The sequence below is a fragment of the Pinus tabuliformis genome, chromosome 2_1, assembly GCF_031772625.1.
Source record: "Pinus tabuliformis cultivar Carrire ecotype Pingquan chromosome 2_1, CPIR1, whole genome shotgun sequence".
NCBI classification, from domain to species: domain Eukaryota; kingdom Viridiplantae; phylum Streptophyta; class Pinopsida; order Pinales; family Pinaceae; genus Pinus; species Pinus tabuliformis.
Window position 1 is genome coordinate 58,659,463 of NC_142299.1, and position 24,116 is coordinate 58,683,578.

A 24,116-nucleotide genomic window follows, 5' to 3' on the forward strand; every position below is an offset into this window, starting at 1 on the left:
GAGGTGTTTTTAATTTTTCTTCTTAGCACAATCTTCACTTGTTATTATTAGAGCGTGTCTTCTTAGTTCATCAAATAGCTATCAAAATAAAGAGACAAAAACACAAGATGTTGGCTTTCTGCCAGGGCCAAAACCTCTCCCTCTTGGAGAGGAAAACCCGCACAAAATTCTTCTTATAGAGATTCCAATTGACGAATGCCAAGACCATGACCCTTGATCTATTATGCCACTCCAAGACCGAGACATCAATCCTCTTCTTTGTCACTACTGAGATCATCATTATTGCTGCACCATTGAGGGCATCACTACTGCACCACTGAGATCTTAATTCCTGCTGCACCATGACTGCTCCTTCATTGAGATCTCCATAAACATGAACGAGAGCTGCACTGAGGTCACTGTTGCATCATTGCTACACCACCGAGACCATGATTGCATCTATGATGGGATCATGACTGTGTCTAGAATGTATGCCGAGACTGTATGATCATAGGGATCCTCTTCATCGTAAATATACCAAGACTGTGAGACAATGATCACCAAGACATTGACTACGTCTAATATATTTATCGAGATCATTCTTTCAACATGTATGCCGAGACTATCACTGTGTCTTCTTTTGCATTGTTATCTTCACCGAGACTATGACTATGTTCTCCTTGCATCGCGATCTGCCACAACTATGTTGACACTGTATCACTGTGACCCTTTAACTAGGTCGAGACTTCAGAGATGTATGCGAAGATATCACTGTAATTATCACCAAGATTTCAGAGGTATGCCGAGATTCTGTCCTCATCTGAAGTTGCAGAGACTTGTCCAAAGTTCTATCTCTTTGTGGTGACTCTAGCGCATATATATAGTTGTTTGTCCATATACTCAAGTTGACATGAACCAGTGAACTGATGTGTCACTTTATATGAGCTGACATGATTGCGTTTTATCTTATTTGGAGGTCATCTTCTTCAAGCGAGATTGCGCTTGTCTTTGGAGGGCTGATCTAGACATTTCTATAGCCTTGTATACATTACACATAGGCTCAAGAAGAGTTTTTTCATATGACATTGACTCTTCGACTCAATAATAAATCCTAAGGCTCTCAATGGGAGCCACTAACAAATAAACCTCTTGCTCATGAAACCCATGCAACAAGGTATACAAAAAGAATTAATTTTATTCCTTTTTATTTCATCATTTACAATGATCATGTCATTACGAAGACCGAACCTAGTTGCATTCTACAACAAAGGAAAAGGTTCCCTTGTTGCTAAAGAAGAATGACCTTTGGAAGATTATGGATAAGGAGATCCAATCGCCCACATATCTAATATAGTTTGTAGCCCACGAAAAGGACATTACAACTCAATGTGTCATCATGGATGCCGTGAATGATCACTTGATTCCTCACTTGGCAGAAAAGAAGACAACTAGGGAGATATTCAAAGCTCTAGTGGTCCTGTTCTAGAGTAACAACATGAAATTGGAGACGATCTTAAGGAATAAACTCAAACCCATTTAGATGTCAAAATATGATAATATTAACCAGTTACTTCATGAGGATCACCTAGACATTGGATCGACTTGCAACCATTGGGGAGAAGGTGGAGGACACAGAGCTCGTGAATGTGGCATTGAATGGTTTTCCCAAGTCATGGGAACCATTTGTCAAGGGAATTTGCACTTGGGAGCACCTTCCCAATTGGGAGAGGCTTTGGGATGATTACATCCAGGAAGAGACTGGGGAGGAGTCCAAGGTTGGCAAGCGAGGAGAGGAAGAGGAGAACCCGACCTTGGGTGTTACGTCCAAGAATGACAAAGGAAAGTTTTCCAAAGGTAACAATGAGGGGGCAACCTTCTAGCTAGGAAAGAAGAGGTACTTGAGTAAAATCAAGTGCTTCAGTTGCCACAAGAGTGGGCACTATACTTCACAATGCTTGGAGAGGAAGAAAGGGAAGTTAAATTGCAATAGGTAGCAGCATCAACAAAGCTTCAACTTGATGACTTTATAGCAAAGTTTGAGAAGGACTTCTCATTTGTCTCATGTCTATCTAGCAACACCAACGCTAGGAGTGCTTGGTACCTAGATAATGGTGCATCACGCTATATGATAGAAACACGGGGGTTATTTAGCACTCTGACTCAGATTGACTCAGATTTACATGTGGAGCTTGGTAATAATGGCAAGTATGCAATAAAGGGGGTTAGAACTATTTAGTTTTGAGTTTGACTAGAGTCAGGAGGGACATTGGAAGCTAGGGATGTGCTATTTATACCAGGACTGCAAAATAATTTTATCTTAGTATCAATTGTGTAGGACAAAAGATTTGAGGTCAGATTTAGGAATGAGCAGGTGTTCATTTGTTCAGAGATGTCTATCCTAGACATAGTAGTGGCCATCAAGGTTAGAGAGAGCAACTCAACATGTTGACAGGCAAACCTGTTCAGACATTGATGGATGCTCAAGAGCATGTGGAGGTTCCAAGGAGCATATTCAGGGAGAGTAGGCCTCCAGTATGTTGTGCCAAGACCAAAGGGACAACCAGTTTCAAGTGGCTCTTTAGGAAGTACCTCCCTCACTAAGAGGGAGTGTTGATGTTTGTAACTTAGGTAAGTACTTTCTCCACAGGCCTAAATGTCTAGGCATGCAAAGGCACCTAATTGACCCTGAACTTTAGCAATTACTTCAGTGATTAAGGTAATTTCATTTTATAAGATAAAGTGAGTTAATCTAATGAAATGCAAAGGTGTTTGTATTAGTGAATTAGATGGATCTCAACCATCACTCAAGTGAGGTGAGATCTAATCTCAACCATCAATCACTTTGGAGATTAGGGTTGTGTTATAACTCAAGCTTATAAAAGAAAGGCTAGGCCAAGGGAGAAGACACACAAGACATCTTGAGCACAAGACATAGTGAGAGTGAGATCTCAGTGGTTGCGTAGAGAAGGACTTCCATTTAAGTATGCTGGCCCTGAGGAAGGGGCAAGGAGCAGCAAGGGAGATCTGGGTCAGCCAAGACAGATCAAAGGACAGATCTAGGGCTTGATCCGCTAGATCAGATCCAGGTTCGTTTTTGTGTATGTAATTTTCTCAGTGGGCCATTTTCCCTTTAAGGAAGTTCGAGTAGGTTCTGAAGTTATTTTTAATGAACTGTTGATTGTACGGAATTTGTATGTGCTAATGTGTAATTGAGATTGGTTGATTTAATTTGTTTCCGCTGAATATTTATTTTGAGGTCCCAGTTGTGCTTTTATGCAGTAGATTTGAGATAATCTTCTAGGTAATAAGTTAGCCAGGTTACTGGGTTCATAAACTAACATGGCCTGGAAGTAGATATGATCACATATAAAATTTGTGAACGTTACATATAAAATACAGCAAGTATATCAAATACAGATTTTTTACATGCTAGGTGTCTTTGATGTTGACATATAAACAACTTGAATGGCAATATGAATATGTGGAGCTCGAGGAGAAAAAACTATTGATGTTGAGAAAATGACAAATGTTTTGTTGAGATAGTTGAAGCACTATTGCTTGAATAACAAACATTGGTTGGGATGTTGAAGGTAACCTTGTTTCTAGTGTCTTAGTGGGCCCAGAAATCTGTTGACTTCAATAAATGCATAATGTTTAGAAAAAAAAACAGTAAAGCATCTCGAGCACTTTGCTTTGTTGACTGTATTTTGAATATCAGGCCACATATTGTAAATGCATTATCCATAGATGTTTTTGAGGATATAGATTGTTCAACTGTTTGGCAAACTTCTTGAATGCTGCTATGAATAAGGTGCATCTGGCAAGCTATTTCCTCTATTTTAAATAAAATAATTGCCCTTCATTGTCACTGAAGTTTCTCTCTACTTGGATATTGATAACTGGTGATGCCCATTTATAAATGCTTAATTTGAAGAGGATCCCAACAGACACTTGCTGAGTTGTAGATCATACAGGACATGGCAGTGACTGTTGAAACATTTAATATGATAAATCATAGAAGATGCAAACCTTGTGAATCTGTGATTATAGCAGTAGCTATTTTCTTGTATATAGGGATAGTCTGTAGTTCTATGACCATGAAGTTTTAAAATCTAATATTGTTCCCTTCCTGACATTATTAGAGTTGGTTTCCCTTGATTATGTTTTTTAAGCTTATTGTAGGGCTACATTTTGTATTTTTCTTGTAGTTTGATGGCTATTATCACGGGGGAGTTCAATTTAATTTTGTTGTTTGATATTTGTGGTATTTAAATTTATCTATTGCCAGACTGAAATTTGTCATGCATGTGTTGGAAAAATAAATATATTTTGGAGTTTTCTTGATGTGGTGTAATACATCTCTTGGCTTGTATTGTAGAGAGTTGTTTTCTGGCTTGATAAATTTATGTGAAATCATTCTGGACTTGTGCTGTGTTCATTTGCTGTTATTCTTACAAATTGTCAGCATGGCTTTCTGCTATTCCTTGTTTTTCATGACGTTTGTTCTCATGTAGCATAAAGAAAATATGAACATTTTAGTTATGGGAATTTCACATGTAGGTGATTTTGTGTTTCTTGTTAAGCTCAATAACATGAGATGTAAGCTTGGATTTCTGATGACTTTATTGATTTCATGAACTTCGTGGCTTGTGAAGGTTGACTACCGGGAAAAACATTATGCACAAGGAAAAATTCCAAACACTTTCATGCGAAGAGAAGGTGCTCCCAAGGAGCGTGAGCTTTTGTGTGGCCGTGTTATTGACAGATCCATTCGTCCATTATTCCCCAAAGGATTTTATGATGATGTTCAGGTTTTTCATAGCTTTAATTTGCTATTGTCAGTTAGAGAATCATTTTTTTTTCTCTTGGAAATGGCTTGTATGCACTAGGTTTTGGTTCATTTGTTAACATTTAAGCTGGCAGTGTTTAGTTTGACTCTTTCTACCTTAGATAAAAAGAAATGAATACATATCATAAATATATAAATGCCCCTGGATAAAAAGAAATGAAAATAATGCCCGTGATTTAAAAAAACAATATATTATACAATTGTTGTATTCACTGATTGTGTGCCTTGAATAAACCAGATAGTCAGCTCAAATGGTTGTTTTTACAAGACTGACAATCTGGGAAAGCTACATTGTTTACAGAGATTACAAAATTAATTCTGGTGGTGCACAAAATTGCTGTCAACCACTTCAGAATTTTTTGGCTACAATGTTGAACATGCATATCAAACTTTGTTTATGTGTTCATTGGTCAGCATCCATGTTCAAAGCCTGTGTCTCAGAGAGATTTGTCATTGCTTAATCAAGATGACTTTTTATTTATTCTTCGTATCTGCCAGTACTCCCTCAAATCTCCAATACTGGTGCAGACTCTTAACATTATATTAAACCCATCACTCACTTCAATCAGTTTCCTCATCTCCCTATCTAAGTCTGCCTCAGAATTCTTTGATTCTTCTTCACAGGATCCATTCATTTTATTGAGCTCTAGTGAGAACCAAGCGTTCTTCTTAGCCACTTTCATAATTGTCCAAGTACTCTTTTTGGGAAGAACAAAATTTGTATATAAAATATTGCCTCTGACAAATAAGTTGAGTTCTAAGATACAAGTTCCAACAAGACAAAAGGCAAATAAGTTGAAGAAAAACTGTAGAAATCTCTTTTTGATATTTTCATCTGCTTCTTTATATCCCCTCCCCCTAAATCAATCAGTACCAAGAATTAGAAATTGTTATCATGAGTCTATAACACCACCCTTTGGCCAGTTTAGTTGCTTCCTTTGCCTCCTTGTACATTTTAACCCCGTACAGAAATTACCCGCATACGAATTCTAAAAACAGAAAATAAATAATTGCGAGAGCATAAAACATAAAACATATATACACAAAGATTTTCCCCTGGATCCCAAAACCAGAACTATCGGATTGATTTTTCATTATGTTCCTTTCAATGTTAAAATACATATATATACATGCCGAAGCATCTATAAACCCCAATCCATTAACCTTAGATTAGAACATAACCGTAGTTCCCTTGACCAAATCTACAAAATACCATGGATAGTAAACTATCATGTCCAAAACCATGTGCGAAATCCATGCACAAAACCATAGGTAGGTCCGCCCACCTAATATAGGGTCCAATTTTTTTTCCCAGGGCGCTGCCCCAAACCCCGTGCAGGGGCCCCGGTAGCCCCCCTGCATACCCCTCGACAAAGGGGGTAGCCACCCCCCTGTGACCCCTCGGCAGTGCCAGGCGCAACGTACAGGAAGGGCTTTTGCTCCCCTGTGCGTGGGCTAGTCGTGGAAAGAATATAACACAATCCAACTTTCTCCCGCTTGTTGTTTTCTTTCCACAGGGGGCCACAAAGAGACCTTAGTCATTGATCCAATCCTACAATGCCCATTGTTTCTCTACACCAAGAGAACTTCTCAGTGCTCACAGACTTTGTTAATGCATTTGCAGTATTTTTCAAAGTGTCCACCTTTACCAGCAACACCTTTTTGTCCTCAACCATATCCCTCACAAAGTGATACTGAACATCAATGTGCTTTGCCTTTGAATGATAAGCAAGGTTCTTTGCCAAGAAAATTGCACTTTGACTATCACAATCTATCCTTATAGCTTGTTGTACTAACCCCATACTTGAACACAATCTCTGCAACCAAACTGCTTCCTTGCTTGCATGAGTGGCTGCCATTTATTCTGCTTCTGTAGTTGAAAGCGCCACTACAGACTGTCTCTTACTCATCCAACTGATTGCACCTCCAAATAGGTTAAACACATACCCACTTGTAGATCTTCTCTGATCCAAATCTCCAGCCCAATCTACATCAACAAAGCCACGGATGTCCAAAACTCTGTCCAATCTTGGTCTTCCTTGGTAGCACAAACCATAATCACTAGTGCCACACAAATACCTGAAAACCCGCTTCACTGCTGTCCAATGCTCCTTCCCTGGTTTTGACATAAACCTGCTCAATACTCCCACTGTATATGCAATGTTTGGTTTAGTACAGACCATTGCATACATCTGCCTACCAACTGCACCTGCATATGGAACACGAGACATGTCCTCTCTCTTCTTGTGTCTTGGGACACTGTTCAACGTATAACTTTACGCCTACAGGAATAGGAACCTTCACCAGTTTACTATCCTGCATATTAAACTTCTGCAATATTGTCTCGACATACTTCCTCTGGTTTAACCAGAGCTTCCTCTTTTCTTGATCTCGTTTAATTTCCATGCCCAAAATATAGTTTGCAACACCAAGATTTTTCATGTTGAATTTGGAGGACAATTGGGTTCAAATCCTGGATAATTTCTTTGTCATTTCCAACCAGCAACATATCATCCACATACAAGACCAGATAAATAACATGGTCACCAATTAATTTAAAATACACACAGTTATCTGCTTTGCTTCTGGTGAAGTGAAGTCCCTGTATAAATGTATCAAATTTTTGAGAACACATCCTTGGTGACTGTTTTAATCCATACAGAGGCTTTTTAAACTTGCATACTAGTTCTTTCTTACTCTTCACTGTAAGGCCTTTAGGTTGCTTCATGTAGATCTCTTCTTCCACATCCCCGTGAAGAAATGTTGTCTTCACATCCATCTGTTCTACCTCAAAATCAAAAGCAGCAACAACAGATAAAAGTGTTTTAATAGAAGCTACCTTGACTACAGGAGAAAAAATATCACCAAGATCAATTCCAGGCACTTGGGAACAATCTTTTGCTACCAACCGAGCTTTGTATTTCTCCACGTTTCCTTCTACATTAATCTTCTTCTTAAACACCCATTTGCCACCAATGGGTTTCCTTACAGGCGACAACTCCAGTAGATCCCAAGCCTCATTTTTGTGCAAAGATGCCATTTCATCAACCATGGCCTCTTTCAGAGTTTACCATCTTCCGAATCCACTGCTTCTCTCACAGTTCTTGGATCATCATTAGTAATAGATAAAGAAAAATTTGAATGAAAAGCAGATGAACTATACCTTTCTGGCTGCCTTCTTTCTCGAACTGATCTTCTCATAGTCAGAGTTTGTGACTCTTTATCTTCTAATTCCTTTTCTACTGTAGAGTCTAATTCTTCCTCCTTTAGTTCAAACTCTATCTTCTCAGGTTCCTTTGGTAGGACTTCATGTTTAATAACATTTTTCACCTCTTTAAGCACTACATCTCGGCTGTACACAACCTTTCTTGTTTCTGGGTTCCAAAGCTTGTAACCTTTTAAAACATCCTTAGACCCAATAAATATGCACTTTTCAGATTTACTATCCAACTTTGTTCTTTTCTCCTTTGGAACATGTACATATGCATCACATCCAAATACCCTCGGATGTGAAAGAAAAGGTTTTTTACTAGTCCATACCTCTTGTGGAGTCTTATCCTCCAATGCTGATGAAGGTGATTTGTTGACCAGGTAACATGCAGTCTCCACTGCCTCTGCCCAGAATTCCTGTCCTAACTATGCATCACTGAGCATGCTTCTTGCCCTTTTCATCAATGTCTTGTTCATTCTTTCTGCAACTCCATTTTACTGAGGTGTATGGAGTAGTCTTATGCATGATATACCACACTTCTTACAAAACTCTTCAAATTCCTTCTTGCAAAATTCTCCACCCTTATTTGTCATCAACACCTTTATTTTCTTCTCTGTCTGGTTTTCCACCAGAGCCTTAAATTCTTTGAACCTGTCAAAGACTTCAAATTTCTTTTTGAGGAAATATATCCATGTATTCTTTGAGAAGTCATCTATAAATGATACATAATACACGAACTTACCTAGTGTGGAACCGCCACAGGTCCAAACACATCGCTGTGCACATGCTCTAATATCCATTTTGCCCTCTTAGCACTAGAGGGGAAACTCAGCCAATTCTGCTTCCCATATACATAATTTTCACAAAAATCAAAATCCAAAGAGCAATTAGACATACCTTCTACCATACCATTACGATGTAGTATTCGAAGGCCCTTCTCTCCAAAATGTCCAAGCCTTTGATGCTATAGCATAGTCTTTTCTCTAGAGACCACTAGATTTTTTGCTCCACTTTTAGGACCACAAAATTGTTGCACCCATCAATAACAGTGCTACCTTGAAGCTTGTACAAAGTTCCAATCTGAACTCCCCGCATCAATCCCTGTGCTCCTCGAACCATCTTGTAGATATCTCTCTCAAACACTATTTTTACACTTGCATCATCCAACTTTTTAACAAAAATAAGATTTTTGGCCAATGTAGGAATATGGGGAACACCTAGAAGTGTTATAATCTTTCCACCTTGCAACTTCAACTTGACTTTTCCGCGACCGACGATTCTAGTCTTTTTGTCATCCCCTAAGAAGACATCACCACCATCTTATTTCTCATACTCACAGAAGCACTCCCTGTGGGGGGTGAAGTGAAAGATTTGCACCTGAGTCAATCAACCATGCCTCATGATCTACATGTGTACTTGAAGAAGAAGTCAAGTACACATCCCCACCTTCATCTGAGGTGGTTTTCGCCTCTGCAGAAGGAGCATCATCAGATCCCTTTCCTTTCTCAGGAGCTTTAGATTTATAGTCCCTTTTGAAGTGCCATTCCTTTCCGCATTTCCAGCACACCTTTACAGGTTTTCCTAGAGATTTAGATCTCCCACTCGAGGACTTATTTTTGTTTCTGTTCTGGGACTGTCCTCGTACAGACAAGGCATCACCATTTTGGTCCTCCATATTTTTCCGTCTCATCTCCTCCGACAGCAAGGATGAGACTATTTCATCAAACTAAAAGGCAGTTGCATTGCTACCTATTGCAACAACCAAACTATCCCACGAATCTAGTAGAAAACACAACAAATTGATGCACTTATCTTCGTCTAAAATTTAAATATCAATAGATAATAACTGGCTTACCACAGTATTAAATGCGTTCAAATGCTCTGTCACCGAGCTCCATTTTTCATCCTCAGATTATACAGTTTTTTTCATAGGAAAATTTATTTACTAGAGACTTCGATTGGTACAAAGTCGCTAACTTGTCCCACAAAGTCTTCGCCGTAGCTTCCTTTGATATATTCAACAATACTGAATCTGAGACACACGATCGTATTGTGCTCTTTGCCTTCCGATCCAACTTCTTCCAGTGTTCGTCGGACATTGCCGTTGGTTTAGTATCTGGATATACCACGCTCCACTAATCTTTATACACCAACAGATCCTCCATCTTGAGTTTCCACATATCAAAACCCTGACCATTAAATTTCTCGATCTCTATCTTTCCACTGCTCGCCATCTTCTTTCACCACAAGAATAGATCCCACAGATCTCGCACTGAATAGGGTCTACCATAGGCCCCAGCAAAACCCCTCAGTAGCAAAGGCGTCCCCTTGAAGCCAAAACAACTTCGATACCAAATGTGGGTTTTAACCCCGTACAAAAATTACCCGCATACGAATTCTAGAAACAGAAAATAAGTAATTGCGAAAGCATAAAAAACTATGTTGCATTGGCTTTGGGGACGGGGGGACGAGTTTGTGGGACAGCTAGAGCGCACCCCAAATTTTCAGGGGATGGTAGGTTGGGGACGACAATTTTATTTATTTAAAATTTAAAAAACTAATACATATTTAAAAAAAAACATAATATGCATATGCCATAAACATGAATGGTAACTTGATAGTAGAACACATTGAAATAAACACTAACTAGTTATGAAATCTGAAATTCATCTTAGTAATTATAAAACCAAAAAGATAACACTTAAAACTTGGAAAATCTTGAATTGTCTAATAACTTAGTAGATTATGATTATATATTCGAAGGAAAAGGATAGATAATAGTTCCAAATTCAAAATAATACATATTGTGAGTGCCAAATGGAAAACACATCATAATAAGTTAATAACACAAAATGCCAATAAAGTCCTTGACTCAATGGCCATAATATCATGAAGGCTAAAGCTACTCATAAATTTAGATCCTCTGCATTAATGCTCTCCAAAAATGCTTGAGCCTCACTTCCTTCTCTGTCATCATCATCAATGCCCTGCAACTGCAAGTCAATGCCATCTAATGGTACATTTACCAATCCTCCTTGGAGAGATGGATCATCCACCTCATCATCAATCTGGGAAGGATCCTCATGATTCACATCCCATTGCGCTACTGGTCCCTATAGATACTTTGGTGTTTTCCTTGTAAGAAGATGAAGATTGCTATGCACATAAACTAGTTTTTCTGCTTGTTGTCGCGCAAACTGGCACGACAACGCTCAGACCGGGGGCTGTCACTCTGATCCCCGGTCTCTCCGTTTAAGCCTGTCTCCCGCGGCTAAGGGGGGTAGACCCTGTGAGGTGATGGAGGCCAACTGCCAAACAGTTGGGCTGGGAGACGAGACGCACTAAGATGATTTTATTAATTTGATAGATCAGTGCCTTAAGAGATAGGTGCTTGAATGACTACTGGCTAGATGATATGAGAACATGAAACACAGACAACAATCATCAGAGAAAAGAGAGCAATGCTTTAAATATTCAGTAAAACACAAAGTTCGTCCAATAAAGATATCCAGCAAACCAAGAGAAATAAATTGCTTTGAAAAAAGGTGAAACCAGATATCTGCTTTGTATTCAGATCTCAGCACGAAAGATATATAATGACAAGCCACTGAAGGTGATAAAGGCAAATTCTCCACAAAGAAATTTTTTATGCTTTCCGAATTTTTTTATTTTTTTTATTTTTTTTATTTTTTTTTTTATTTTTATTTTTCGATGCTATGGAAATTTAAAAAAAAAAAAAGTCTAAAAAAAATTAAAATTCTAAAACTAAATTTACTTCAAAAATAAACTGATTTTTTATATTTTTTGTATTTTTATTTTTTTTATTTTTCATAAAACAACGAACCTATATAAAAAGAAAAAGAACTTTAAATTAAACTAAAACAAAAATCTAATACAATGCTAAATCTAAACCATTAAACATTTTTAATTTTTTTAAATTTTATGAACCTACATAAAAATGAAACTATATAGAATTAAAATCTAATAAATAAAAATACGTAACTAAAATGAAACCTAAACTAACCTATGCTGCGACTACACTAATGAAATCAATTAAAATTATATGCTACCCACTTTTTTTTTTTTATGTTTTATTTCATTTAAAACACAAATTTTAAAATCCTAATGAAAAAAGATCTGAAGTTCTATAACCTAAACCTAAACACGCTTCACCATCCACGCATAACCAAAGCACAAAACGACTTAGAAACTGATCATACGATGCTGCAGTATTCCGACGGCAGGGGGTAACGAGTAGGGGATGGCAGAATGACTGTGCGAAGAGGAGGCCACGGCTCAGCGTGCAGACTCAGACGAGAAAACCAAAACGAATAGGAAACACGCAGGGGCTATCGCAGTTAAATGTCACGGTTTTCTTTTTTGCAGGCCAGGACGCAGTGATTTAAAAAAAAAAATTGAATCGGTTTGAAGATTACCAGCTGCAGAAGATGCGTGGGTAAATAATTTTTTGTTGCAGGAGCTGGTAAAACTCTTGAATGCCACTGTTTGTTTCGATTGCTGAACGCAGCTAACGGCTTGAACACTTTCTAAGCCCCCCACGCAGGAAATACACACTGACAGCTTTGCTGGGGGAACTATGCCGGCAAAATAAATTGTGAATGCAGACGTTTGAACCAAATCGAAACTCAAAGGAAATATGCAGATGGCGTGAATCCGAAAAGAAGAACGCAACCTGGCCAGCGATAACAGAAGATTGCAAACGATGGGAGGCCTACACGACGGCTAAGCTATGGCTATTTTTTCTTGCAGGTTTAAACGACATACATAACCCAATGCTTGCTTGGAAAACGAATTTGAAATGCACAGTCATATGAATACAACAGGCAGAGGGTGATAGCAGCAAAAAGGGGTCTGGTACTTACCTGAAGATCCCCTGCATTTCTTTTAGGTGCTTCCTGAAGCTCACACGTCAGAATGTATACAGATATGCAGTGATCGATGGCAATGGCAGTTGTTGAGACGCGTGGGTAAACAACCCTTTTTCCTGACTTTAACTGTAACCTGCAAGAAGAAGACAGGATCTGGGAGATATACAAAATTTTTGCAGTAAAACACTCCAAAATTTACCCAAAGTCACAAAAATTCACAGCTCTGGACAGCCAGATTTAACCATAATGACAGTAATGTTCTTGAAATATCAGAAGAGAATTCACTGTGAACTTCACTGTAAATCAGAAAAATTTCTCAATGTAAAACATGAAATAAACTTGAAATAATTAACCCAGGGCACAATCAGCTGGGCTCTGCACAGAACAGCCTGTGGGAGTCGGCTGGTTCAGCCCAGAACTTCCCCAAACGCCCACAAATAACCTTCACCTAAAAGTTTCCTGCACACCTCAAGCAAGCATCAGCAAAAAAGGGCAAGAGATGCTGCTAGATTTCAAGAGAAAATGGAGATACCTGCCATTTTCCAGAAACCCTACAGCATTCAGACCCTAGCACGTGAGCAAGATACCTGTACTCACAATGCTCTGAAAAAATCAGCTATTTTAACTGTTGAAAACTGAAATATGCAGAAAAGCAAACACCTCACAGCAATTCCAGAGAGTAACACCAGCCAGCTTGAACCCCAAAGTCTTTTTATTAATCAGAAATCAGTTTACAAGAGAGCTTTCAGTACAGACTCACAGATCAGATAAACTAAAAATGACCCCCTAAGACCCTACATAAAGGAAATGATCCCAACGGCTAGTTTTGGGTGATCCACAAAAATATTATTATTTTATTGCTTAGGGTTTTTGCTTTATGCTTTTTATTTTTTATTATTTTTTATTTTTCAAATTTTTTTTTTATTTTTTTATTTTTTTTTATTTTTTTATTTTTAAATTTATTTATTTATTATTATTTTATTTTATTTTTATATATGAATTTATTATTTTTATTCATTAAAAAAAATTTAAATTTATTTTAAAATGGATCATCAAACCCAGCCGTTGGAATCATCACCTAGCACCTAGGACCTAGGACTCATGAGGGGATTTACAACATTTTCAACCCTCAAGACACATTTCATCATGATTTTTTTACAATTTTTACAATTTACATCTCAAAGGGATGAATCCACTTTAACATAGACCCTCATAGACCACCCAGATCTGCGACACAACTATAATCTAGCAGAGTAACACGCTAGGATTCTCCTAAAGTCCTAATGACGAAATGCATCCCGGCTTTGGGGTCGGGTTTGAAGGAAAACTCTGCCGATCCATGGATCGGTGAGACTAAAAACCTCCCGGGACGCAGATTTTCATTAGAAAGTTAGGTCCACCTAGGCAACTTTACATACATGACTCTGATCTGCTTAGATTATTTACAATTCAAACGTGCAGACTGGGTTTACAACAAAAATGATCAAGCTGTCGATGACTGTAGGCTGGTACGGACATGTTGCTCAGGAGCTACCCTTCTCTGCCAACAGGAAGGAGGTGTACTGCATGGGTAGTTGACCAATAGTGGTCAACACTGCTCTCTTAGAGGTAAGCCTTTTCCTCTTAATAGAGTGGATAAAACTATATGTGGACCAGTTCCTTTCTGCAGCTGAGGAACTAGCAACCTGAGATAGTAAACGCATAGCTAGAGTGCATATTTCTGGAGCTTTGTCCCCATACATCCTCCACCATCCACTAGGACTTCTCTGTGCCATACCCATCAAATCTTTCTTTGCAGCATTAGAGAAACTGGGGCTATTGAGCATTGCAAAGTCAAGAAATTGTTCTCGAATTATGGTTGCTTTCTCCTCTGTATACATCTTTTGTATGGCATCAATAAACCCTTGTTTCACTTCAAGATCATCTATTGGTGCAACTCTCCCTTCCCTTTCCATATACCACTTTGGATTAAGTGCATAAGCAGCCATATGAAGAGGTGTGTTATCCTGTTCCATCTTTTCTTTATCAACTTTTGGATTTCATTAAAAGATTCCAAATAGGGGTCCCTCTGACATACAATGGACTTGACACGTCCAATTATGCTGTCAATTGACTCATATATTTCTACAAGGTTAGGGGAATCTAAATCTGCATACCTTATGAGCTCCATTATTGGATATGTGAAAGAGACAATGTATTTCACATCAAGCCACCATTCATCATTCAAAAGCATTTGCCTTATCTTCTTTCCCTGATCTGTTTTGGATTCCCCCCATGTAGACCACTCAGAACTGATAACAATGGCCTTTAAGGCTTGTTGCACCTCTAGCATACAATCAAGTAGCATACGATCAAGAAGAATAAAATAGGTGGCATACCTTGTATCTACTGGTTTCAAGAACTGTTTTTTTGCATAAATCCTATAAATAGCTAGAGAGGCATGGTGGTTGCAAATAAACATTTGTGCCTCTCTTGCATCCAAAATAATGCGAGTGATCCAAGAATTTTTTCCAATGTCTTTGAGTGCATTATTCAAAGCATGCACACAACAAGGAGTCCAAAATAGATGCTTATACCTGTTTTGAATCATTAACCCCGCAGACCTACAAACTGGTGCAACATCTGTGATAACTTGAACTACATTTGTAGGACCAATCTCTTCAATTGCATCCTTCAATACCTCAAATTGGAAAGTTGCATCCTTCAACTTTCCAGTACAATCAATTTCCCTTAAGAAATAGGGCCCACTTGGAGAGGTGACAATGATGTTCAACAAAGGCCTTTGTTGAATATTTGTCCAGCCATCCATGACAACTGAACATCCATAAAAACCCCATGATTTCCTAAGGCCTTCCATCAACCCTTGCATCTTTGAGACCCCTCTATCTAGCAAAGTTGTCCTCATTTTATTATAACCAGGGGGTTGAAATGATGGGTCAACAACAATGACTTTCCTCATCATCTCTTTGTAGAGAGGAGAACGGGTGGCATTAAATGAAATTCCATTAGCAAAGAAAAATTCAGCCACTGCATCATCTGTCTCATCCTTGCGTTGTGTATTGAACATCTCTATGACAACAACTTTCCTACTTGTCGTAGTGTTACAAGGACCCTGAATTGAATCAAGTTCATCATTGTCATTGACTGCTCCTTGAGAGAACTCCATTGAACCGAGAACTCTTGGTTTTTTAAAAATGGCAGATCTGTCCTCCTCTATCTCTTCAATAATAGTCCCACCTGTGGCAATCATGTGAAGTCTTGTCATTTCAACTCTTTTCTCCAATGAGCAAGTGCATATTTTAACTCCATCCCCTGTAATAGCCAATAAATGATGGTAAACTCTAGTGTAGCTTCCATTAAATACATGGTTGCAAAGTTTGCATAACCACTGCTGTGAACCACCACTATTTTTCTTCTTGTTTTGGGTGATTTTCTTGACATATTGCAGCAATGGTTTCTTCACATTGATGGCACTGTACGCTGAGTCTTCAGTTGGATCGGGCATTGTATTTGGAGGTGACCTCATTTCAGATTGAGGAGATGGAGAAGAAGAGCTATCCATCTGAAAATTCAAAAGAATTTGTAAGATTAAGATTCAAACAATTGGAATTCATGATTTCAAGAAAAATAAAAGATGCTTCTGTTCAAACTCTAAAAACAGAGAAACACTATTCAACACTACTTTTAAAGTCCACTACTTTGTGTGACGCTGATATTCCAAATCAACATACATTCAAATTTCAAAAGCAATAGAGAAAGAATACCATTTTTGTTAAATTTGGACAACTAGATCCAAACTCCATGTTCTGATGCTCAGATTAAGAGGCTAATATTTTTGTTGGATTCCTCTTTCTGAGAGGTGTAAAATCCATATAAAAATAGTCTTAATCCGATGAGCAGAACTTATATTTTGAATTTATTATTCTTAATAAATTATATGTGCAAAGGTCAGCCAGTTTTGTAATGTAGGCTCACATGCCCAACAGATGTGTCACACACCCTCATTGATGGATATATATATACAGGAAAAGTTGGAGAGAATTTGATCACAACACAACTCACATCTTCCTCTCTCATCCTAAAAAGTACGAGCTACCTGGAGGACGAATTTCAGCCACGTGGGAAGGACAAAGAGGATTTTTCTGCTGCTAGGGTTTCGCAGAAGTTTGACCAGCGTTGACTTTGGTCAATGCTTGGTCCAAACAAGCTGAAAACTTGTGGGAGGTTCGATTTTTGAAGGCCATACTACCTGGCACAAAAATCGAGGTCAAAGGGTTGACCGTTTTGCTGCTGCGTTGACTTTTAGCTTGCTGCCCCTGCGTTGACTTTTCAGGACAACGTTGACTTTTGTAGAACTGACTTGGGTTGACTCATCTACTGGTTGGAGGGTTGTTGTGACACATGCTGGGCTGGCTGACCAAAGGAGACTTTGCTGGTTGAAGCATCCTGTTGACCGCCGAAACAAACACATACATTTTTCTTGTTTCTGATTTGTCTTCTGTAAGATCTGCTTATATTCTATCTGCATTTTGCTTATCTACTTGTATGATTGCTGTGAGAAAAGTGAAATTGCTCTTAGCATAGAACATCTACAAAACTTTACATGGTATCAGAGCTGAGGTGAAGACAAACTCTATCTATAGCAATCATCATCGAAGGAAATGGATTCCTCTAAGCTTGAATTCAGGGAGAATGACAAGCTGACTGGAAGTGATGACTTCCATGCCTGGAAGATGTTATTAGATCTCAAATTAGAAGATCATGATCTCCTAGATCATGTGACAGGGAAGATTCAAGAACCTCCATCAAATGCCTCTGCTGCTGTTAAACACAAGTATAAGAAGGGAGAAATCAGAGCAAAACTGCTGATCAGGGAATCCATAAATAAGAGTCTGGTTGCCTACATATCTGAACTAGGCACATCCAAGGAGATGTATGACAAACTGATACTTATGTTCCGAGTAAACAATGTGAACCAAGTGCTATTCCTCAAGAACAAGTTGAAGAATATGAAGAAGGGCCGAGACGAGTCTATTCAAACTTTCTTTATGAAGTTGACCGAAACCAGGAACAATCTGCTAGCTATTGGGGAGACAATAGCTGATCGTGAGATGGTTCTCACCGCACTTGGAGGACTTCCATATGAATGGCAAGTATTCACAACTACCATTCTCAACAATAATACCATCCCTAACTTTGATGAGCTTCTGTCTAGATGTATGCAAGAAGAAACAAGGATGAAGGAATTTGATAATGAAAGAAATGCTGCCTATGTTGCTCATTCCCGAAAGAAGAACTCTGGTGGTTCCAAGGACAAAGGAAGGACTAAGACTCAAAAGAAGAAGGGTAAATGTTTCACCTGCCATAGGACTGGACACTATGCTAGAGAATGCCCCTTCCAGAAGAATTCTCCCGATAGTGACGACAACAACAACAACCGAAGGAATGGGAATCAAAGAAATGACAAATCCAAAGGAAAGAGGAAGGCTCACTTTGAAGGAAACCATCCACCTTCTAAAAGGACCAGAAATACCAGGTATGAGGAGTCTAATGTTGTTGATAAAAGAAATGAGTATATTCTAATATCTGCTCTCTCAGCTGCATCTCCGCCCGACACTATGGATGTCTGGCTAATCGATAGTGGTGCCTCAAGACACATCACCGGATTCAAGGAAGCACTTTCTGACATGGTTGAAAGGGATACTAATCTAGAAATTATCCTTGGGGATAATGCCACTTATCCTGTGAAAGGGACCGGGACTGTGACCCTCCACTTGTCTCAAGGACAAGTCCTCCATCTACAAAATGTACTCTATGTACCCAAATTGAAGAAGAACCTTGTGTCTGTATCTGCCATGGAAGACAAAGGATTCAATGTAACTTTCTCTGATGGAAAGGTACTCATGTGGAAGAAGAGCTTCAAGGAAGCTATCTCAATTGGTTTTAGAGTCGGTACACTCTACCAGGTTGGAGGGAGTCCGTTGGGAGCTATGACTTGTGATACTATCCGTCAAACCGAACTATGGCACCGAAGATTTGGACACCTTCATTACAGGGCTCTTCCCGAAGCAAGGAAGGTGGTGACAGGGATGCCTGATTTTGGAAATAATCATAAAGGTGTATGTAATGGCTGTGCTGAAGGAAAACATACAAGGGGACCTTTCCCCTCAAGTGTCACAAAGACATCTGAGATATTGCAACTGGTCCATTCTGATCTTTCTGGTATGTTGCCTGTAACATCCCTGGGGGGATGTTCTTACTATATGACATTTACTGATGACTTCTCTCGCAAAACCTGGATATACTTCTTGAAGAAGAAGGATGAGGCTTTCATGTGGTTCCGTACCTTCAAAGCCTTGGTGGAAAATATGACCGGAAAGAAGATCAAGATTTTGAGGACTGACAATGGCACTGAATATGAGTCAAATGAGTTCAAAGACTTTTGCAGAGAAGCTGGCATTAAGAGGGAGACTACCACTGCATATACTCCTGAGCAGAATGGTGTTGCTGAACGCAAGAATAGGACTATTGTGGAAGCTGCCCGTGCCATGCTATGTGACCAGGGTCTTCCAAAGTTTCTGTGGGGAGAAGCTGCAAATACTGCTGTGTACATTCAAAACCGATGCCCTCATTCCGCTTTGGACTCCAAAACTCCCGAAGAGGTTTTCTCTGGTAAGAAACCTGATGTCTCACATTTTAGAATTTTTGGATGTCCTGTCTATTTTCATGTGCCGAAAGAAAAGAGAAGTAAGCTGGATGCTACTGGGAAGAAAGGAATGTTTGTGGGCTACAGTGAGACTTCTAAGGCATATAGAGTCTATGTACCTGGTCAAAGGGAAGTAGAGATAAGCCATGATGTCACTTTTGACGAAGATGCTTCCCTGAAGAAAGTAGTAGATCTTCCTAGATCTGAAGAAAACCATGAAGAAAGACCTGGAAATCTGGAAGAACCCCAGGATGAGACTATGCTTGATGTTGAAGGACTAATGGACCCTATTGATCCTTCCCCTTCTCTAGGAAAGAGGCCATCATGGCTCAGGGACACCCTCGAAGATGCTGAGGGTCATGCTGCCCCAAGGGGAACATTCCGAGAAAGCAAGAAGCCGTGTAGATACCAAGGGTATCTAGCTGCCATGAGTACTATTATACAATCTGAACCTGGATCTTTTGAAGAAGCCATCAAGCATCAAGTCTGGAAGGATGCTATGCATGAAGAATATGAGGCTATTATGAAGAATGATGTCTGGGATGTGGTCCCGAGACCGAAGGACAAATCTGTTGTCACCGCTAAATGGCTCTACAAGATTAAACATGGATCTGATGGGAGTGCTGAAAAGTTTAAGGCAAGATTTGTTGCCCGTGGCTTCTCTCAAAAGGAAGGAATTGACTATGACGATATATTTGCACCTGTGGCTCGATATACCACCATCCGATCCATCATAGCCCTTGCTGCTACGCAAGGATGGAGTCTTCATCAGATGGATGTCAAGACCGCTTTTCTGCATGGTGCAATAAAGGAAGAGGTGTATGTAGAACAACCTCTGGGATTTGAAGTTCAAGATCGAGACACTTATGTCTGCAGGTTGAAGAAAGCCCTCTATGGGTTAAAGCAAACACCCAGAGCTTGGTATGAGAGGATGGATAGTTACTTGATGAAGCTGGGCTTCACTCGAAGCAATGCTGATCCAAACCTTTACTTTAAGGTTGAGGAAGGAAAGCCTCTCATTCTAGTGCTGTATGTGGACGACCTCTTCCTGACAGGTGATGACCCTCTCATTCATCAATGTAAGAGGGAGCTTGCTGCTGAGTTCGAGATGAAAGACCTAGGACTGATGCACTATTTCCTAGGCCTGGAGGTCTGGCAGAGACCTGGAGAGATTTTCCTTTCTCAAGGAAAGTATATTGTGAAGCTTCTGGAAAGATTTGGGATGGTGGACTGTAAGTCCGTGTCGACACCAATGGAACTCAACTTTAAGAAGTTGAGTGGCAGCGCTGCAGGGCCTATCTTGGCCAATCCTACTGAGTATCGTCAACTCATAGGAGCTTTGATGTTCTTAGTGAACACCCGTCCGGACATATGTTTTGCAGTGAATACTTTGAGTCAACAGATGGTTGAGCCTCATCATTTTCACTGGGTTGGTGCCAAGAATCTTTTGAGATATCTTCGGGGCACGATAAACCATGGGCTGAGATACACTGCCGGGAGTGTGATACTCCGGGGATATACTGATGCCGATTGGGCTGGCAGTGTGGTGGATCGTAAGAGCACATCTGGATGCTGTTTCAATCTTGGTTCTGCTTCGATCTCATGGATGAGCAGGAAGCAGAAGTCGGTGGCTTTGAGCACCGCGGAGGCCGAATACATTGCTGCTAGTATGGCCTGTTGTGAAGCAGTTTGGTTGAGGAAGCTCTTTAGTGAGCTGTTCCAACATGTGCTAGATACCACTGTAATACTCTGTGATAATCAGAGTGGGATTCGTATGACTGAGAATCCTGTGTTCCACGACCGATCCAAGCATATTGATATCAGGTACCACTTTATCCGGGATATGGTACAGCGAGGCGCCGTAAGGCTCGATCATATAGGAACTGATGAGCAGGTCGCGGATATTCTCACTAAGCCCCTGGGGAAGGTCAAGTTCCTAACCTTCCGTGAGAGTCTTGGTGTCGTGGAAAGACCCTATGATGTGGGTCCTGTTGGACGATGAGCTCTGGGAGCTCTGGGGGGCTTTGGGGATAGCTTCTCGGAGCTATAAGCACCCATAATGCTTCTGCCCCACCCTTGTGATTATTGAGCTGGTTCGCCACTCATTTAATCTGTGCCCCGTATGCATCCTACCCATTGAGTTCAGGGCTCATGGGAAGTACCTCTCATTTGGCCAATGAGGTGTGGAAAAGCTAGAGACTATTAGCAAAGACTGATGGACGCATGAGAGATTGCCGTACTCTCTATCTAGGATGGCATGGTCCAACCACTTGATCTGGGATCAAGATTTGTGAGGTCTGGGACCTCTGGACTGATTATGTCAGTCGGGGAATGATGTCTTTGTGACTGACCCACTTCTGTTCTGAAATAAAGAAGCCAGCAAAGCAAGTTTCGGCGGGATGACTCACGATGTTAATTGCACTAATTGATGGAGTTCTCCCTAGTTGAGAGGGAGTGTTAAATTTGGACAACTAGGTCCAAACTCCATGTTCTGATGCTCAGATTAAGAGGCTAATATTTTTGTTGGATTCCTCTTTCTGAGAGGTGTAAAATCCATATAAAAATAGTCTTAATCCGATGAGCAGAACTTATATTTTGAATTTATTATTCTTAATAAATTATATGTGCAAAGGTCAGCCAGTTTTGTAATGTAGGCTCACATGCCCAACAGATGTGTCACACACCCTCATTGATGGATATATATATACAGGAAAAGTTGGAGAGAATTTGATCACAACACAACTCACATCTTCCTCTCTCATCCTAAAAAGTACGAGCTACCTGGAGGACGAATTTCAGCCACGTGGGAAGGACGAAGAGAATTTTTCTGCTGCTAGGGTTTCTGCTGCTAGGGTTTCGCAGAAGTTTGACCAGCGTTGACTTTGGTCAACGCTTGGTCCAAACAAGCTGAAAACTTGTGGGAGGTTCGATTTTTGAAGGCCATACTACCTGGCACAAAAATCGAGGTCAAAGGGTTGACCGTTTTGCTGCTGCGTTGACTTTTAGCTTGCTACCCCTGCGTTGACTTTTCAGGACAACGTTGACTTTTGTAGAACTGACTTGGGTTGACTCATCTACTGGTTGGAGGGTTGTTGTGACACATGCTGGGCTGGCTGACCAAAGGAGACTTTGCTGGTTGAAGCATCCTGTTGACCGCCGAAACAAACACATACATTTTTCTTGTTTCTGATTTGTCTTCTGTAAGATCTGCTTATATGTTCTATCTGCATTTTGCTTATCTACTTGTATGATTGCTGTGAGAAAAGTGAAATTGCTCTTAGCATAGAACATCTACAAAACTTTACAATTTTGAAACAACAACTGGAAAGTCTAGACTTTAAATGACTAAAATTCTATCGTTGCACTAAACCATTAGATTTCCTTAAAAATCAAGACCATTTAACTTTAGGTAATGGCTTACCAAGAAAAAGCCTGAAGGTCACCCAAAATTTATTCTTTAACTTTAAGCCGTTAAAGAAGATTGCAAAATCACTATCGGCTTCTACAGGAAAGTTAGTTGTAGCTTTAACTAAATTTCTTCAGTGATAAGTTTATAGTATTTTGAAACAAAAAATTGGCCTCAGAATTAACATCTTATTGAGCCATATTATTGTAGCAGAAGTGGACCAAGCTGCCGCTCATTATCCATCTCTGTCTATGAAGGAGGAAGGGACCGAACCCTTGAAATATCTAGTAATTTTTGGTACCAGCCACCAGTTAAGAGGGGATCGAGGTGCTGAACCAAGAAGCCACTGTTTCAGATCTGAAACATTAGTCCCTAGACCTGTAGCAGCTCAAGTACATGAGGCTGAAATATATATTTGGTATTCCAGATTTGGAACATCATCCCATACGCCTGAAGCAGCTCAAGGAATAAGAGGCTGCACCTGTAGCAACTTATTTAGAGAAGGCTGAGTGGTATTGTGGTTGTAGCGGCTGATTTAGAGTGGTCGAATCTGGATGTATCTCTAAAGTGTACATTGTAACCATCACAGTGATCATTGAGTTGAATTCATGAGAACTGCCAGCATTTAAAGTTTAAAGTTTAAACCTAGTTCAACTGATCAGGTGTCATCTAAATTGATTGTTTAAATTATCACAACAGAAATTTCCTGGATAACAGAACCGAGAAATTAATCTCTATATAAAATTTAAATCGTAAATGGCAAATGTCGACATACCTGTGTGTTGTTGAAAATAGAACCATGAATACGCTATTGCGCTGTTGAATATGGAAGCACGAATACACTGCTGCACTGTTGAAGAATCGAAGAACCACGAATACGCTACTGCGCTATTGAAGAACGAATGGGGAACCACTCAGCGCCAAATGCAACCGCAATGCTGTACACTGTGAACTGCAACCGCTGTGAACCGCAACCACTGAGTAAAAAACTTAAAAAGGTATGCTGTTGTTGCTCAGAGAATTAAGGAAACGGAGGAAATCCAAAATGTTATGTCGCGTAGGGTTTAGATGGCGCG

General features: G+C 39.7%; 1 protein-coding gene across 1 annotated transcript in view; it reads left to right on the forward strand.

Annotated features, from left to right (window-relative positions):
• LOC149198770 (polyribonucleotide nucleotidyltransferase) overlaps nucleotides 1–24,116 on the forward strand; it is a 445,102-nt gene that overhangs the window by 86,912 nt on the left and 334,074 nt on the right.